Source organism: Mixophyes fleayi, chromosome 12, assembly GCF_038048845.1.
Source record: "Mixophyes fleayi isolate aMixFle1 chromosome 12, aMixFle1.hap1, whole genome shotgun sequence".
NCBI lineage: Eukaryota > Metazoa > Chordata > Amphibia > Anura > Limnodynastidae > Mixophyes > Mixophyes fleayi.
This window is the reverse complement of record NC_134413.1, coordinates 31,403,068-31,410,266: the sequence shown is the minus strand read 5'-3', so window position 1 is coordinate 31,410,266 and position 7,199 is coordinate 31,403,068.

Below are 7,199 nucleotides of genomic sequence, written 5' to 3'. Positions count from 1 at the left end.
TCAATCTCAGGTTAAACACCAAACACAGAAACAAATAGCAGGCAGCAGTACTGGAGACAGGACACTATAACCAGCAATGAGGCTCAGATCTCACTGCCTTAAATAGTACTAAGAGCCAATCAGGACAGAGGAGGATAGGGTTGACAATCAGCCTCAGGAGGCAGCTAATTAATTACTAGCTAGAACTAGCATAGGTAATAACATAACCAGGAAGCATGTATAAAAATATAAGGGAACCAGTTTAAATCATATGAGACCTCCCCCTGGTGATGGAGGATGTCCCTACACCCTCTAACATCTATGCCACAAGGATAATAACAGAGCACAGAAACTAAAGCACACACTCGGCTGCTAGTTCACGCAGCTCGTGACAACAAGGTTTTTTTCTTACATGATCTTCCAATCCAGAGTTTTAACATGTGCCATGTGTTTGGAATATCTCATGACAGAAGAAATAACACACCAAAACATTTTTAGAAGTGATAAGCTTTATAGAAACTAAAAGGTTGCCAGGTAACAACATTCAAATACTACAGAAAATGGTTACTCTAAATATAGTCTATGGAGATTTTAGTTCTCAATAGTTGAACTCAATGGGGTATATTTACTAAACTGAGGATTTGAAAAAGTGGAGATGCTGCCTATAGCAACCAATCAGATTCTAGTTGTCATTCATTTAGTGTCAGACAAAATGACAGCTAGAATCTGATTGGTTGCTATAGGCAACATCTCCACTATTTCAAACCCGTAGTTTAGTAAATATACCCCTAAATGTAATGTAGCTATGTAAATATATTTGCCATACTCTGATTTTAATTTGCCCCCAATAGTTGCTCAAAACCAGTCTTAGAATGGACATTACACTGTTTATCCAAAGGTAGATGCCAAGCCTAAGCGGACCCCATTTGCATTTTTGATTTTTCTCCATTCATCTCATGAAATCATTAACCAAAAATGTATTCAAAGCCCACTGCTTAGAATATTCAATGGATCTAATTTGCAATGTGCATTGTCTTTACTATATGTGTCCCTTATGTGTGTGTATGAAACCTTTTATTACATTACTGGTAGTGTGTTCCAGGGGAAGTATAAGTGAAATTCTAGTCGTTTTGCTGGGAGAAACTGTCCATTCACCCTCCCGCAACCCAGGGGCCGCTCAAGTAAACACCTCCCCTCCCCACCCCTTTATCTCATTTAAGTAATGGAGAAAAGCTTTTGCCACCTTTACTAATAGAGTCTCTATGTGCAGTGCTCTGTGTAAAAAAATAAAGAATTAAAAACCAGACAACATGATAATCCTCAACCAGCACCAGTGGTAGAAATAATGGTCTGGTCTCCACTATAACAGGGAGACCACAAGCACCGGTTACTCCTGGTATTGTGCAAATAGCCGGCTTGTTTCTAGTATAACTGGGAGATTATGAGCATAGGTTCCCTCTGCTATGGTGAAGACCAGTCCCAGGCCGGACAGTGGAGGGCTGGTGTCTCTGTGGTTGAAAGGGATGGGAGCAATGCTTGTGGTCTTTTTGTTATAGTGGAAACCAGGGCCGGCGGAATGCGGTTAGCGGGGTAAGCAAGGTGCGGGGGGGGGGGGGGGGGGGGCGCTATCCCTGCTTGTTCGCCGACACAAAAAAATAAATAAAAGAAAGGAAAAAACTCTCCTCCCCCTCCCATATGAACAAGAGAAGACTGAAAAGTAGAAGAGAAGAAAAGGAAAGAAGGAAGGTCATAGAAAGGTAAGTAAATAATGGGGTGGACATCAAGGTTGAAAAAGAAGAGGGGGACAGCAATGTAGATGAGGAGAGGGGAGTAGCGTGTGATGGAGGAAAGGAGGGCAGCGTGTGGTGGAGAAAAGGGGGGCAGCGTGTGGTGGAGGAAATGGGGGGCAACAAGTGATGGAGGAAAGGGGGGCAGCGATGAGGATGAGGAGAGAGGGCAGTGATGAGGATGAGGAGAGGGGGCAGCGATGAGGATGAGAAGAGGGGGGCAGCGATGAGGATGAGGAGAGGGGGGCAGCGATGAGGATGAGATGAGAGGGGAGTAGCATGTGATGGAGGAGAGGGGGACAACATTTGATGGAAGAGAGGGAGGCAGTGTGTGATGGAGGAGAGGAGGGCAGTGTGTGGTGGAGGAGAGGGAAGCAGCATGTGGTAGAGGAGAGTGGAGTAGCATGTGATGGAGGAGAGGGGGACAACATTTGATGGAAGAGAGGGAGGCAGCGTGTGGTGGAAAAGAGGGGGACAGCGTGTGGATGAGGAGAGGGGGGCAGTGTGTGATGAAGGAAAGGGGGGCAGCGTGTGATGGAGGAGAGGGGGGCAGTGATGTAAATCAGGAGAGGGGGGCAGTGTGTGATAGAGGAGAGGGGGGCAGCATGTGTTAGAGGAGAGGGGACCAGCGTGTGATAAGGATGCACCGTGTGATGAAGGAGGGGGCACAACCAAACTAATTTGTCAAAAATGTAAAATCTTATTACAAAGAATACATATTCTTTATTTATATTATTCATAAAGCAATTCATGTTTTCTGTTTAATGTATTTATTTGTATTACATTCTTTAATAAAGTGTATTATATGATTTGTATTAAAAGAAAAAGCATTATTGAATAAACAATTTTATAAAGGAGGGTGCAAATTTAATTTTTGCACAGGGCGCTTGACATACTAGCACAGACCTTGGTGGAAACTATCACAATATTGGGGCTGGTTGAGGATTTGGGGGGTGTTGTGGAGGCATGCTAACCACTATTTATTACACAGTGCACCAGGCAGTGTTTTGTCTCATTCAAAGTATAGGACCAGACCCTATGTCTGCCAGATCTGAGAGGCAGAATTCAAGTCATTTTGCGGAGGGAGAATAGCTCTACATGGAATGATCCTGAGTATGTGCTCTCTCCACCCCTTTATCTCATTACTATAAACTTGCTATAAAGTTTCTGCGCTTCTGCACTGAGGCACATTGGTACCGCTGTACACCACTAGGATTGTCACTCCTCCCAACTCCCAATATCGGCCGTCTTGGTCCACAAACATATGTGCTCCTGTGGAAATATAAATGCATTTGCACAAATCGAGGTGCACCGTGTATCCAAACCTGTATTGTTATGGAAAATCTCTTTTTTTGCACTTTGTAAATGGTTTTCTATGTGTATATATACATATAGTATATAGTACATAACATATAGTCTCAACTTTACAATATGACTTGTCAACTGGATTTAATGGTGAGCCTCCATACTCCAGTCCAATACTGCTTACACTGTAGGTGGAGAACATTGTGAAGAGGCTCTACGATGCCTTTAAATGCTAAACATTGAAGAACACACATCATATCGAGGTCATTGTCCAAACACATTTTTCAGTACCCATCGACGACGTGTGTTGTTGTTTGGGATTTGTGGTTGCTTATAAACAAGACACACAGCATTTGGTGGCCAATAAGGTCTAAAACTACCAAATTGACTGTCTAAATGGCTGGGGGTTTGTGCAGCTCAAGAATTTACTTACCGACACTAATAAGGAGTAACCTTTCACTTCCCATTGCATATGCTCTATGGTGTCATATGAAATGAGATATGTAGAGCAAGTTCTCATGGGTGGTTTAAAAACGACACAAACAACTGGCTGCATTTTTATAAGTTTTCATTATAGTTTGACATCTGGTATCCTTTTTAGATCAGTTGTCTATGCATTTTATTTATGCCTTTTGTACTGTGCTTTCTGTTACGAGCCGCGGCGGTGCCCAGCCGCCGCGACTCACTCACCTGCGTCCCGGCCGTCGCTATGGCGACCGGGACGTCACTTCCGGCCCTGACCCGGCCGTTGCCGGGGCAACGAGAAGACGCTTCAGCTCTGCGTCCCGGCAATGAGAGGAAGCTGGGCGCAGCGCTCACCATATGTTCTAGCCTGTGGGCTAATTAATGCAGCCTATTAATTATGCTGGGGGCTGTGTCTAATTCAGAGCTAGGCTCTGATTGGTGGCCACTGGTATTTAAGGCAATGAGGTCTGCTGCCTCATTGCCGGTTATAGCTCCTGTGTTCCAGTCTGCTAACCTGCTAGTTCCTGTCCTGTATCCTGATATCTCTATTTGACTCCCCGTGTATGACCCTTGGCTTTGATTTGGACCTTGCTCGTGTTTCCTGTGACCCTGATCTTTGGCCTGTTTACCCGTTCTGCTATTTGCCTGTGACCCCTGACCTCAGCTTGTTCATCGATACTGTTGTCTGCTGCCGGCCCTTGACCTCTGCGTGGACCTGACTCCTCTTGCCTGGGTTCTCCCCAGCTGGTACGCACTTCACGACCCTCTGTCAGTCTGCGGCCCAGTCTGTCCCCACCATCAGGGGCTCCAGTGAACACCTGACTGGCAGAGTAGATTCCGGGTTGTGTTGTGCCGGCTGGAGGGGTTCCTAACATTATAACCGGCCCACTCACGGAGACGAGGTTGGAATGGATGCAAGTGGATCCTCACCGTCTCCGGCACAAGCCCTAGCAGCCCATGTTGAGTCCTTATATCAGATGATCCAGGGATTGGCTGAGCGTCTGTCTGTTCAAGAAGAAGCCGCAAAAGTGTCACAACCCACTCCAAGTTCCGTCTGTGAACCTAAGATGAACTTGCCGGATCGCTTCTCTGGAAATAGGTCCCTGTTTCGGAATTTCAGGGAGAGCTGCAAGCTCTATTTCCGATTGAGACCCCGCTCCTCCGGGTCAGAGCATCAAAGAGTCGGGATTATCATTTCCCTTCTACAGGGTGACCCCCAGTCCTGGGCGTTTTCCTTGCCGCAGACCAGTCCTGCCATGCAGTCAGTAGACGCTTTCTTCGAGGCGTTAGGTCTACTATATGACGACCCGGACCGTACTGCCTCCGCTGAAACTCATCTACGGGCCTTGAAACAAGGCTGGCGCTCGGCAGAGGAATACTGCGCTGAATTCCGTAGATGGTCACCTGATAGTGGATGGAATAATCCTGCCTTGCGGAGTCAGTTCCGTCTTGGCCTGTCGGAACAGGTCAAAGACTCTTTGGTGCAGTACCCATCTCCTACCTCTCTGGAGGATCTGATGCACCTCTCCATTAAAATCGACAGGAGACTTAAAGAGCGGAAAATCGAAAAGGAGACATCATCACCTCTATCCGGCTTCATTCCTGTTCCCACGGATGGTGAGGAACCCATGCAATTGGGGGCATATCGTCTCTCCCCTGAGGAAAGAGACAAGAGAAGATCACAGGGCCTATGTCTCTATTGCGGCACAAAAGGCCACTTCTCCCGTTCCTGCCCGAATAAGCCGGGAAAAGAGCATGCCTAGGGAACGAGGGGAAAGTTCACCTAGGTCTGCAGATTGTCTCCCCAAAAAACGCCGTATTGATCCCTGCACAGCTCATGTTTAGTGCTCGTTCAATGGACCTGTCCGCCTTCGTTGATAGTGGAGCTGCAGGCAACTTCCTGGACATCGGGTTCGCCCGCACTGCTAAAATTCCGATGGTAAAACTCAAGTCCGCTATTACTGTCTGTGGATTAGATGGAGGTCCATTGCCTGGTGGCAAGATTTCCTGGGAGACCTCGCCACTACAATTAAAAATCGGAGCTCTCCATTCAGAGTCAATAACCTTCCTTCTTATCGATTGTTCATCAGTTCCCTTGATCTTGGGCCACCCATGGCTTTCCCGTCATAACCCTGTCATGGACTGGGTAAAAGGAGAAATTGTCCAGTGGAGCTCTTACTGTACACAGTCCTGCTTGTCACTGCCCCTGCGGGTGATTCAGTCTATTCCGGAGCAGCTTCCCTCACAATATCATGAGTTCTGGGATGTGTTCTCCAAGAAAGCTGCTGACACCTTACCACCTCACCGTGACTTTGACTGTGCCATCGAGCTTATTCCTGGTTCCAAGTTGCCTAAGGGTCGCCTGTACTCTCTCTCTGGTCCGGAGACCAAGTCCATGCAGGAATACATTGAAGAAAATCTGGAGAAGGGCTTCATCAGGCCATCTAAATCTCCCGTAGGAGCAGGATGCTTCTTTGTATCCAAAAAGGACGGAGGACTAAGACCCTGTATTGATTACCGGGGATTGAATCTTATTACAATCAAGAATACCTATCCCCTTCCGCTCATCTCCGTATTATTTGATCAGCTGAGAGGTGCTACTGTCTTCTCAAAAATCGATCTTCGTGGAGCGTATAACCTCATCCGTATCAAGAAGGGAGACGAGTGGAAGACGGCATTCAATACGCACTCTGGCCATTATGAATACTTGGTTATGCCGTTCGGTCTTAGCAATGCACTTGCAGTATTCCAGGACTTAATCAAGGAGGTTCTTCGGGACTTTCTTGGTAGTTTCGTGGTCGTCTATTTAGATGATATTAGGCAGCACAGTGGCCTAGTGGTTAGCACGTCTGCCTCACAGCACTGGGGTCATGAGTTCGATTCCCGACCATGGCCTTATCTGTGTGGAGTTTGTATGTTCTCCCTGTGTTTGCGTGGGTTTCCTCCGGGTGCTCCGGTTTCCTCCCACACTCCAAAAACATACTGGTAGGGTAATTGGCTGCAATCAAAAAAATTGACCCTAGTCTCTCCCTCTCTGTCTGTCTGTCTCTGTGTGTGAGTGTGTGTCTATAGTAGGGAATTTAGACTGTAAGCTCCAATGGGGCAGGGACTGATGTGAATGAGTTCTCTGTACAGCGCTGCGGAATTAGTGGCGCTATATAAATAAATGATGATGATGATGATGATGATATCCTCATCTATTCCAGATCTCTGTCTGTACATCAGAATCACGTTAAACAAGTTCTACGAAGACTGCGAGAGAACCACCTTTACGCCAAACTAGAAAAGTGTGAGTTCGAGGTGCAGAAAGTATCCTTTTTAGGTTACATAATCTCTTCTGAGGGATTCTCCATGGATCCAACTAAGGTTCAGGCTATTCTAGATTGGGTGCAACCAAACAACCTTAAGGCGGTGCAGAGGTTTCTGGGCTTCTCCAATTATTATAGAAGGTTCATTCCAGGTTTTGCGGACATCGTGGCTCCCATTGTCGCCCTAACCCGTAAAGGAATGGATCCAACTAATTGGTCGCCTCAAGCAGTAGCCTCATTCGAAAGCCTGAAAAAAGCCTTTGTCTCTGCTCAGGTCCTTAGACACCCGGATCCAGCTAAATCATTTGTTCTTGAGGTCGACGCCTCTGACGTCGGTGCTGGGGCTATACTATCA